General features: G+C 37.3%; 1 protein-coding gene and 1 pseudogene across 1 annotated transcript in view; one reads left to right on the top strand and one right to left on the bottom strand.

The window, feature by feature from the left end:
• The window catches only part of CDKL5 (cyclin dependent kinase like 5), a 264,370-nt gene that overhangs the window by 192,441 nt on the left and 59,136 nt on the right, over positions 1–12,793 (bottom strand). The window lies entirely within an intron of this gene.
• LOC118836063 lies at positions 3,373–4,056 on the top strand (annotated as a pseudogene).

Here is a 12,793-nt window from a genome sequence, read left to right as displayed (position 1 = left end):
TCCAAATATCTCCATGTAAGAATGCCTTCAGTTTAAATCATCTTACACCCTTCCTAGGGGATTTGGAGTCAAAGGACCTGGATTTCAAATTAGTTCCATCATTTCCAATGTAGGTCACTTTCAGTAAGCTGCTTAAATGGACATCAGTTTCCTCATCTGCAAAATGAGGAAGTCGGACAAGATCATCTCTACTGTCCTTTAAAACATAGGTGTCAAACTTCCTGCAATCCAAACTGCCAAGGGAGGTCAGAACCTGATTAAGATGCAATTGGGAAATGTTTAACAAGAGAAATAAAAATAGGCCATAATGTTAATTTGTGGTTTTCTAAGTCAATATGCTGCTTGGAGGGATGTTTCTATTTGAGTTGCACACCATTGCCTTAAAAGTCTACATCTATCGTTTTTGTCCCCCGTTTGTATCAGTCTGGTCACATATCCCCTTTTCCACAGTCTCTCAGTTACGACCTGGCACCAGGACATCTGGGTATCCTCAAGTGAAGGGGTGGATAAGAGAAAAACCGTATTTCTACTATTGCATGTGAAATATTTCTGGTATTGATCAAGGCGGCAGTCAGAACGAAAGGTCCTCCTGATATACCAACTTGGGCAAAGACACATGGACACTGCCTAAAAGTATGCAGTAAAAGTATACTCAAAATGAACATGTTGACACTGAGACTCTTATCTAAAAAGGTGGGCTGTGTGCTCTCTTGGATGGCTGATAGGGCCAATCTTAGTGAAGCAGGTTTTGTAGTAATTTGCTCATTTCCACTGAAGGACATACAACAACAACAACAAGAAATGTTTCTACCATTTCCTCATCAGTATCCCATTTCTGTATCATCTTAATAATAAATGCGTACTTTTCTTGTATAAAAAAGAAAGGTCTGATCATAGCATGAAAGTGACCGTGGGTTGTTTCCCCAGTCCTTAGCCAATAAGTCAAATCCAATTATTTTAATTTTTATTGTTGCCTTTTGTTTTTAAACCAGTATCAGTTCTCCTTAAACTTTATTCCACTGACCCACACTGTCCAGCCACTCCAGTAGTGTCAATTTCTATTTTTAATCATCATTGCCACTCTGAAGGGATGGGGGTATAGCACACTGGATGAAGCACCTGACTTGGTGTCAAGAGTACCTGGTTTGACTTGTCCCTCAGCCTTACTGCCTATATGATTCTAGGCAGGGCACTTCATCTTTTTGGGCCTCAGTTTCCTAATCTGTAAAATGTAGATAGTAAAAATATAATAGGGTTGTTATGAGACTCAAACGAGTTAACATACTTAATAAAGTGCTTTTCAACTTTTAAAGGACTATATGAATGTCAGCAATTTTTATTGTGGTGATGAGAACTGACATCTTTAAATTTGCAAGTCTTAGGATTCATGTTTTGGAGCCATTTTTAATATGGTTATTCATAGTCTGCAATTATTCTTTCAAAAATTGTTCATATCCTTGAATGATCTATTTATTAGAACTCTCAATCTTACTTGTGTTAGTTTGCTTGTTTAACATAGCATTAAATTTGCAGATTCACGCTGACAGTATAGTCATTTTTATTTTATTGGGGTAGTCCAATCTCTCACAATGAATCTCAAATTATAGAAGTCTTACTTTATTTTCATAAAGAGTGCATGAAGTCATATTTATATGATGCTTTGCTATGTCCAGTTAGGGTAATTCTCATATATTTCGCATATTTTGTATTTATGTTTAATGTAATTTCTCTTTCTACTGTTTCTCCTTAGTTTCTGTTGCAGTAGAAATAATGATCCATTTTGTGGATTTATGTTATTCAGTGCTATTCTACTGAAACTATATGTCTCAATTATTTTCTGAAGTTTCCTAAGTATACCATTATGCCACCTATAATTACCAAATAAGGATAATTTCATTTTTTCTTCATTAATGCTTATGCTTCTAATTCTTCTTTTGCCTTAAAGCCAATTTTAGAATGTCTGACAGCACTGAGGAGAGGGAACAACCTCACTTTACCTATACATTTAATGGGAATATTTCCCATTTTAAGAAGGTTAAGGTATACTAGCCCTTTTTTTTAGCTATATATATTTTTAATATTACTACTTCTTTATGCTTTTTAGATTTTTTTTACATAAATCGGTATAGTATTTTATCCACAACTTTTTGTGTACTAACTGATATGATAATACAGTTTTTATTTTTTTTATTTGCATGGTTTATCATGCTATTTCTCATAAATCCAACAGGGTCACAGTGAATATTTTGAGTATACAGTGTTAGTCTCTTTGCTAAATTTTAAAAACTACTTCATCAATACTAGTAATATCAGGTATTCTATTCTCTCTCTGCTTTACTCCTCTCTGGTTTGGTTCTCATAACCACAATTCTATCATAAAAAGGTGTGTGATAGAACAGCTTCTTTCTCAATTATTGAAAATAACCTCTGTAACATAGTTATTAACTGTCCTTTAAAGGTCTTACATAATTCACTTACAAATCTGTCTGGGCCAAAGTGTTTCCCTCCACATTGGTAGTTTATTTATGGCTTGCTTAGGTATTTTTCTTAGATTGGGTCGAGCTCTATTGCTTATTTTATTAATTTGGACATTTTGTATTTTTATACATAAAATGTATTTTTAAGTTCTCAATTTTGATGAAATATAATTATCAATAATGGTTTCTGGTAATTGTTTCTATACTATTCATTTTTTTAATCTGACTTGTTAAATTTAAATTTGTGGTCATTTGATTTTTTTAGTCTCTTTTAAATCAGCTGTTTCCTGATTCTGCTAAATCTGTTTTTTTAATCATGTTTTGGTTTGATCATTTCTACAGGATTTTTATTTTCAATTTGATCTCTCCTGTAATATTTTGAAGATTTCTTCTTTTGACTTTTTGATCTGTTAACTCTTTTTTAAAAACTATGCTGAGTTCTTTTCTTTTTCAACTGTTACCAGGTTTTCGAACACATAAATTTCCCTGAGAATTGTTTTATCTAAATCCAAAAATATTATGTTTATTGTTTTCTTGGAAAAAGTTAACTATTTCGATTATTTGTTCCTTAACTCACTCATTTTCTTCAGTATATAGCTAGTTTGTACACAGTTGCTTGCCTGTTGTCTCCCCATTACACTGTGAACTTCTCCAAGGCAGAGACTGTCTTGCTTTTCTCCCCAGAGCTTACTACAATGCCTGGCACGCAGTAAGCATTTTACAAATGCTTTCTGACTGACTGACTTCCCTGCAGCTTAAAACATGACTGTTTCCCCCAACCTTTAAAAAGTTTCCTTTGGGTTCCCGCGGCTGCCTCAGCAGTGCCTTTGGGGCGCTTGCGCATGCGCACACGCCAGCCGGGAGTCGAGGTGCGACTGAGGCCAAGCGCCAGAGTGCGGTAAAGAACCATTGCGATGGCCGCCCAAGGGGAACCCCAAGTGCAGTTTAAACTTGTATTAGTTGGAGATGGAGGTACTGGAAAAGCAACATTTGTAAAACGTCACTTGACTGGTGAATTTGAGAAGAAGTATGTGGCCACCCTGGGTGGTGAGGTGCATCCTCTCGTGTTCCACACTAACAGAGGTCCTATTAAATTCAACGTATGGGATACAGCTGGCCAAGAGAAATTTGGTGGTCTGAGAGATGGTTATTACATCCAAGCTCAGTGTGCCATTATAATGTTTGATGTACCATCAAGAGTTACTTACAAGAATGTACCTAACTGGCATAGAGATCTGGTACGAGTATGTGAAAATATCCCTATAGTGTTGTGTGGCAACAAAGTGGATGTTAAGGACAAAAGACAAGGCGAAATCAATTGCCTTCCATAGGAAGAAGAATCTCCAGTACTATGACATCTCAGCCAAAAGTAACTACAACTTTGAGAAGCCCTTCCTTTGGCTTGCTAGAAAACTTATTGGAGACCCTAATTTGGAGTTTGTTGCCATGCCTGCTCTTGTACCTCCGGAGGTTGTCATGGAACCAGCACTGGCAGCACAGTATGAGCAGGACTTACAGATTGCTCAGACAACTGCACTCCCTGATGAAGATGATGACCTGTAAGGGAATGAAGCTAGAGCCCAGCATCAGAAGTCTAGTTTTATAGGCAACTGTCCTGTGATGTCAGTGGTGTAACATGTTTGCCACTTTATTATATAGCTGAACAGAACATCTTTGGGATGCTGAAGGAAATGAATGGGCTTCGGAGTGAATGTAGCAGTTAAAAATATATATATAATTCATATTTTGGACCTGCGTATTTAGCTGTTTCGGACCGCATTATGTCCCCTTGAGTTTCAAATATGACTGCTGCAGTCCCATCACAATATTCAGTGGTGAATCTTGTTTGTTACTGTCATTCCCATTCCCTTTTCATTTAGATCATAATAAAGTTGTATTTCAAATATGAAAAAAAAAGTTTCCTTTGATCTGACCATCCCCACTAGCTACAGTTCTATATCTAGCTATCTTCTCCATCATAGCTAAACTCCTTGAGAAAGCCATTTACAATAAGTAATGCCATTCCTCTCCTCTCACTCTTCTAAACCTTCCTTAGTTTGGTTTACAAATTCATCATTCAACATAAACTTCTCTCTCCAAAGCTGCCAAAGATCTCTTAACTGTGAAATCTAATAGACTTTTTTTCAATCTTGATTCTTCTTGATCTCCATAAAACCACTGACTTTCTAACCACCTACCCCTAGATGCTCCCTCCTAGCTAGATTTTCATGGCACTGCTCTCTCCAGGTTCTACTCTTACCTGCCTGGTCATTCCTTAGTCTCCTATACTGATTCTTCATCCAAAGTTTTGTCCTGGGCCTCCTGGGCCCTCTTCTCTACACTCTCTTATTTGATGCTATCAATAGCTCCCCAAGAGGTTCAATTAACACCTCTACGCAGCAGATTTCCAGATCTATATATCTAGTCTCTCTGCTGAGTTACAGTCACAAATCTACAACTACTTCTTGGACATCTCAAAAAGAATGTACTAGAGTCATTACAAATTCTCTTTAAAACCTCATCCTCTCAATCTTCCCCATTACTGTGAAGAGCAACAACATCCTCCCAGACTTCTAGGCCCACAACTTCAGTGTCAACCTCAACTCCTCACACTCACCCTACATATCTCTTCATTTTTTTCACAACATCTTTCCTATGGGAACTAAGTGCTGTAATGGATACGTTCTAGACATGAAGTAAAGAAGAACTGAGTTCAAATCGAGCCTCAGACATTGAGACACACAGTCACTGTGTGATCCAGGGCAAGTCACTTCTCTCTGCCTCAGTTTCCTCACCTGTAAAATGAGGGCAATATTAGCACCTATCCCATGGTGCTGCTGTGAGGAACAAATGATAACTTACATAAAGCACTCTGCAAACCTCAAAGCATTATATAAGTACTACTGTTTTTCTTACTACTATTACTGCTACCACTTACTACGACGACAACCATAATGATGATAACGATGGTGTCCTATTCTCTCCATTCATATAGCCACATACATAGGTTCAGACTCTCACTACCCAGACCACTCTATTACGCTTCTAACTGGTCTCCCTGCCTTAAGTCTCTTCTCCCATCGATCTTGGCACTAGTTGCCAGGATAACTTTTCTAAAGTGTAAATCTAAGTCACCCTCCTGCTCAATGAACTTCAGTGGCTCCCAGTTACCTCCAAGATGAAGTATAAAGTCCTCTTTTTAACATTTTTAAGCTCATCATAACTGGGTCTCTTCTTGTCTTTCCTGCCTTCTTATACTTCTATCTGTGCATTCTACTTTCCAGCTAGATTTGCCTAAATGTGGTTCCTCAAAAATGAAACTCCAACTTCTCTCTTCATATCTCTGTACTGCTGTCCTTCATGCCTAGAGTTCTCTGCTCCCTCAATTCCTTCACTTAGTTTGTGTGGCTCCTCACAAAACTCAGCTCAATATTTTTCCCTTTCTTTGTATTCCCAGCTTAGCACAGTGCCTGACACATTTTGCTGCTGAGGAGTTTTAGTCACATCTGACTCTTTATGACTCCATTTGGGGTTTCCCTGGCAAAGATACTGGAGAGGTTTGCCACTTCACTCCCCAGCTCATTTTACGGATGAGGAAACTGAGGCAAACACAGTTAAGTGACTTGCCCAGGATCACACAGTGAACAAGTGTCTGAAGACAGATTTGAACTCAGGAAGATGAGTGTTCCCGACTCTACCCACTGTGCCACCGAGGTGCCCACCTGGCACATAGGAAGAGTATAATAAATGTGTCTAATATACCTACCATCTCTGGGATAAATTCAAACTCCTACAGTTAGCCTTTAAAGTCTTTCACAATATTGTTCCAACTTATCTTTCCAGTCATATTATGCTTTACTCCTTTTCAAAAATTCAACTTTCCAACTAAGATGTTCTATCTCTATTTCTGTAACTTTGCCCAGGCTTCTCCTCATACTTGAAATACAATCCCTTTTCATCCCTCTAAGATTCACACATCAATAAACACTTGCATAGTGCCTACCTACTACGTGCTAGGCACCATACTAAGTGCTGGGGATACAAAGAAAGGCAATGTAGCATGTAGTTGGTAGGTACTGTGTGCTAAGTGCTGGGGAAGGGCAAAGAAAGGCAAAAAATATCCCTGCTCTCAAGGAGCTCATAGCATAATTGGAGGAGACTTCATGCAAATAACTAGGTACAAACAAGATGTAGAGAGAATAAATTGGAGATAATCTCAGAAGGAAGACGCTAAGAGGACTGGGAATATACTACCTCTTCATGAGGCCTTTTTTATTTAAAAAAAATGTTTGTTTTTAGTTTTCAACATTTGCTTCTATAAGATTTTGAGTTCTAAATTTTCTCATCCTCCCTTTGCTCCCCCCTCCCCAAGATGGCAAGCAATCTGATATAGGCTATACATGTACAATCATATTAAACATATTTCCACATTAGTCATGTTGTAAATGAAGAATTAGAACCAAAGGAAAAACCATGAGAAAGAAGAAACAAAAAAAAAAAACAGCATGTTTCAATCTGCATTCAGACTCCACGGCTTTTTCTCTGGTGGATAGCATTTTCCATCATGAGTCTTTTGGAACTGTCTTAGATGCTTGCATTGCTGAGAAGAGTTAAATCTATCAAAGATGGGTATTGCACAATGTTGCTATTACTGTGTACAATGTTCACATAAGGCCTTTCCTGAACCACGCAGATGCTGCCTCTACCACATGTCAAATTGTCTATTTATTTTGTATATACTTTTATGGATCTGTGCTGTCTCCTACAACACACAAAGCTTCTTTTTAATATGTTAGTTTTCAAAATTGATTTCCACAAGATTTTGAGTTACAAATTTTCTCCTCATTTCTACCCTCCCTGCCACTCCAAGATGGCATATATTCTGATTGCTCCATTCCCCAGTCAGCCCTCCTTTCTGTCACCCCACTCCTCCCCCATCCCTTTCCCCTTACTTTCTTGTAGGGCAGGATAGATTTCTATGGCCCATTCCCTATAAATCTTATTTCCCAGTTGCATACAAAAACAATTTTTTTGAGCATCTGCTTTTAAAACTTTGAGTTCCAAATTCTCTCCCCTCTTCCCTTTCCACCCACCCTCCCTAAGAAGGCAAGCAATTCAACATAGGCATACAAAGCTTCTTAAAGACAGGGACTGTTTCATTCATGTCTTTGTATCCTCAGGACCTAGTATAGGACCTGGCACATAGCAGGTCCTTAAAAAGCATACTTTGTTACTTGTAGCAATAGGCACTGTGAACAGTATCTACCATGAATTTTGTTGTTTGATATTATCTTCCTTTACATACCAAAAGTCAGCAGACATGTCTTTTTTATCTTTTTTCCATTCTGAATTGTTTTAGATAAATCTTCTAGAATTTTTTCTGGTAGTCTTAATATTTGTCATTTCTTATGCCCTATATGTTATTGGGGAACTATGAATAATGTCAGAAGAGTGGGAGAATAGAATACTTCAGGAAAAGGAGGAGGAAGACTGGATTCATTCAGGTAGCATCTAGCACTGTGCATTAGAGAATCTCCTGAGATGCTCCTATTGGCTGGAGGCTGCAGTGAAATGCTAAAGTGAATGGTGGCTGGTTATTCAAAGGAGCCAGATAAGAGAAAGAGACTTTACCTAATTTAGATCAAACCAATCAATATTTACTTGATGGCCAGAGAGAGAAGAGAGTGACTGTGAAAGAGACTGGTTGAGACTGAATAATTATGGAATTATATAGTTATCCATGATAATGGTCCTGGGTCTCTTTCCAAGTATATCAATAATGTGGCAGATAGGTTTGATCACAGGTAACTGCTATTCTAAGATTGTGACTTGTGCTGATCCAGAACCCACACACAGAATGCACCAGAATTTATGATCAAAGATCTGGGAGATTTCTATCTGAACTGTATCCAATTGACTTTACTTCTTATTTCTCATTTCTAGAGAAGAAAGCTCCTGGTAGTGACCATCTGACATGTAACAATCAACAATATTTTTACCTTTTTACCTTCTTGCAAACAAAGTGAATAATTCCTTTGCCATTACTGAATGAAGTCACTGCAACTTTAGCATTTCTCATGTGCTATATTCCTAAGAATTTTCTTCTTCAACCAGTATACCAATTCATTATATTCTACTATATGTGATAATAATTTTCAAAAGCTTCTCAAAAGTTGAGATGGTATTATAATTATTTATCTAACTTTTAAACTTTTTGATTAGCTTCTATTGATAGAAGATAGTGTGGTATAGTAGACAAAGAGTCAGCCTCTGGGCCTGGGAGACTGGAATTATGTTCAGCCTCTGACTCCCCAGCTGTGTGACCTGAGGCAAGTCAATTAACCACGCACCAGATAACTTGATGGCCAGAGAGAGAGGAGAGTGACTGTGAAAGAGACTGGTTGAGAGTGAACAGTTATGGAATTATATAGTTATCCATGATAATGGTCCTGGGTCTCTTAGCTTAGAACTTGCCCCATCTGCACTGTTAAGGAGAATGTCTTCATTTTGACATTCGCTAAGCCAATGGAATAACAGATGTAATCCTTATTCTATCCTTCTATTGACAGTATGGTAAATTTTCCAAAATGAAAAGGTTCAAAAAGTAAACCTGCATAGCTGACTAAAGCAATAATTACAAATAATTATTTTAAAAACTAAGAAATCATTAATCCCACTTTCCTTCCCCATGGCTAAAAGCTATATGTAATAATGTAACTAATTCATACCTCAATATTTTAGGGAATCTGTGTTCTGGTTGATGTGGGTACTCTGTAAGGGATACAAATCACAACCCACTCATGCTTTTTCATCCCAGGTGACTACTGTCCATGTCCTTCCAAAAAATTTACCACAAGAGATCTAGACAACCACCTAGAGGTCTTCTTCTAGATTCCTTGGCAGCTCTTAAATTATATCAATTTTGTAGTCTATAGCATATAAATTGTGTAAGGTAAAAGGTTTTCATTTATAAATGCAACAAAAAAGCAGCTTGCTATCTTTAATAGCTTGGTTGCTTGGAGATTTTCTTTATTTTCCTTCATTTCATATACCAAAAAAGCTCAGGACTTAAGAATGTTGAGTTCAAAGAAAACCCATCTGTCTGTTCATATGCTAAATTATCATAGGCAAACTATAATCATAGCAAGCTGCAGTATATACTGTATCGACAAAGTAATTTTCCATTGCAGGATGTTCATCAGAGGACAGTAACTCTGCTGTTGATTCTTTAAAAACTTCAAATACACCATAAATTGAATGGTATGAGTCCTAACTTGAATGACTTTTGAATTTCTGTGGCTCATAAGGTTATCATGTGCAAAAGTACCTGGCTTTATAGGAACTATCTTTTCACTGTTAATATTTAATCCATAGCAAAGAAATAATCCTATGTCTCACCCCTGTTTAAAAATAATGTAATAATTATAACTTGCAGCATGGTATACAGGATTTAGAAGGCCTGGATTCAAATTCCACTTATGATTCTACCAGTGACTTGATCTCTCTGGGCCTCAGTTTCTTTATCTATAAAGTGAGAGTTTTGAAATGACTATTCTAAGTTCCTTTCTAGATCTAAAAGAATCCTGTCAAAATTCAAACAAAGGAGGGAAATCCCATAGCCCATTACTTGAGCTAAAACAAATTAAAATCTTCTTATAACATTATTCTGATTCTGCCATTGCCCAGTTTGAAAATTTCCAATGGTTTTGTTTCCATGATAAGTCCATGCATACTGCCATCAAAGGTGCTTTGTAATCAATTCCAAATCAACCTTTCCAGAACTGAGTAACTAAATTCTCTTAGAGTTGAAATTAACTTAATAGAACACTTAGTTAAACCCCTCATTTTGAATAAAAGACAACTGAGGCACCTAGAGATTAAGAATGCTGACAAATACCGTACACGGCTACATCCAGAACCAAATAGCAACAAGAAATGCTGTGTAGAGGAGCATGTGTGGGTTTTTCTATATCTGATAAAGTTAATATAACCTTACTTTTTTCTCAAAAAGCACATAAAAATCTATAAAAGATTACTTAAATTGAAAGTATGTTAAAGTTCAAAATTATCACAGAAAATAGATAAATAACATCTAAGAATGTTGTCTGTTTTAGTATATCAATATAATTGCTATTACAATGTTATCAAATATTTACATGGCATTTTACAACTTACAATTACTTTTATTTCCGTTTTTAATGTGTCAATGGTATAGTGGATAGTGGGCTGGCCTTGAAGACAAGAAGACCTGAGTTCAAGTTCTGCCTCTGACACATCCTTGGAGAAACCTAATTTCTCAGTGCTCTAGACAGCAAGTCTCTAAGACAGTAAGTTGAAGAAAGGTGCTGCCCTGGATTGACAGAGGGAGTTTTATCAACCAGGACTTCCCTATATCAATGAAATGACAGGTCTGGTCCCCAACCTAATTCACATAATTTCTTTTAACTCACTCTACATGGCAGCCAAACTGGCCTACTGTGTGATTCCCTAAACCTCCTGTCTCTCTACCTTTGTGTGGCTATATTCCCTATGGCTACAATGTACTTGGGCATTTACCTCCTCACTTAGGCATTCCAGAATTCCTAGCTTCCTTCAAGACTCTGTTTTGGAATCTTTCCAAATCCTTCTGGGTATTACTGCTTTCTCATTCCTCAAACCATGACACATATGTTATCTGTGTACATACTATATCTCCCCATTAAAATATAAGTTCCTTGGGGGAGGTAGGTTAAGGTGGACAAAGTGGAAAGCTGAGAGAGGGAACTTTTTGGGTTTTGTCTTTGAATTCCCCCATCTAGAATGTTGCCTTACATAAACTTAAATTCTGTGATCAGATTATAACCCAACTGTGGCGTCTTATGTTCCTAGAGTTAAAAAGACTCATCTTCCTGAGTTCAAATCTGGCCTCGGACAACTTACTAGCTGTGCTCTAGTTTTCTGAGAGAGAAAGGGAGCAGTTGGAATTAAGCAACAGCTTGACATTGTTTCTTCCAGGAATAATCACATGGTGCACTGATATCTTTCTTTACTGAAGTTATATCTTCTCACATCTTGCTTCAGGAACCAAATGCTCCAATCTTAAAGTAGTGAATTTCATTAAAACTAAGGCAGTATATCCTTTAGTAAACACACTGAATGGTTCTCAAGCTTGTTCATTTCACAGTCTTTTAAGGACTTCAACAATCCTTCTTTGTTCCAATATGTTTCTATTATTGAAAAGTAAAACGATGCCCCAAATTTATTTCATTACTCTTGCTATAAAATATATTTAGACAGAATGATAACTAGAAAATTTTGTACCTGGTGAAATTAGTACAAATCACATTTGGAGTAGGTGACTGCCCTTGGTTGACCAGGGGATTTAGAAGTGTCTGGGTTGGGAGAAGAATATGTAATAATTTTCTGCTTTAGGTAATTACTCTTCTCAACTAGGTACTAAATTGCATTGTTTCTAGCTGCCAAAGAACACAAATGCTTTCAGAATCCTTTAAATTTGGTGTGTTGAGACAATACATCAGTCACCCTGCCCTAGTTCTGGCTGTGGAGCTCACAGTTTTTTTCTTGTCATTACCATGGTTAATAGAAAATGGGAGGGAGACAAAAGAAGGCACAGAGACACAGAAAATGCTGGATCAGGTAATCCTTTAACATAACTCTGCTCCCACTAATACCACTGAATAGCCACTTGAAAGCTTTCATTTGGAACTGCATTGGAACAATCCTAATATCTTTTGCTTCTAAGTCCCATTGTGAGAAAACCTGACCTACTCCATCCACACCATTAGTATAAGGTGGACCCCATTCTTTGATTCTCAGTCTTTCAAATGGCTGCATAGACTGCCAGAATTCCACAAATACAATAATGTTATCAGTGTTAAACCATGTGGAGTGACAGGGGATAGATGCTGAATCTTTAGAAGCAGACATTTTGGTGTTCTCACTGATCTACTTCCTCCTTTTCTCTATTATCCAGCCAACTAATTGTCACCTTTCTCTCTGGAATTCAGCTGTTCATGAAAATCTGATTTAATGAGGAATAACTGGACCCCTGACAAATGATCATCATACCTTTCTTCATTTCAAAAAATGCCTCGACGTGATGAAGGGCTCTGGTCGATCCCAGCTTCTCCTCTGTTGTTGAAATATCTATTAAACAATAGGGAACCATGGGCTCAAAGGCCAAAATGTCAGGACTGCTAATGCTATGTTTAGGAAGATCCATTTATTTTTTTGACAGCATAGTCTAAAGGAGAGGAGAGGGCAAAAAAGTAGCATAGAAAAAACATTCCCTTCCATCTCAATGGCAGGTCCCTCTT

This window comes from Trichosurus vulpecula, chromosome 2, assembly GCF_011100635.1.
Source record: "Trichosurus vulpecula isolate mTriVul1 chromosome 2, mTriVul1.pri, whole genome shotgun sequence".
Taxonomy (NCBI): Eukaryota; Metazoa; Chordata; class Mammalia; order Diprotodontia; family Phalangeridae; genus Trichosurus; species Trichosurus vulpecula.
This window is presented reverse-complemented; position numbering and strand designations above follow the sequence as displayed.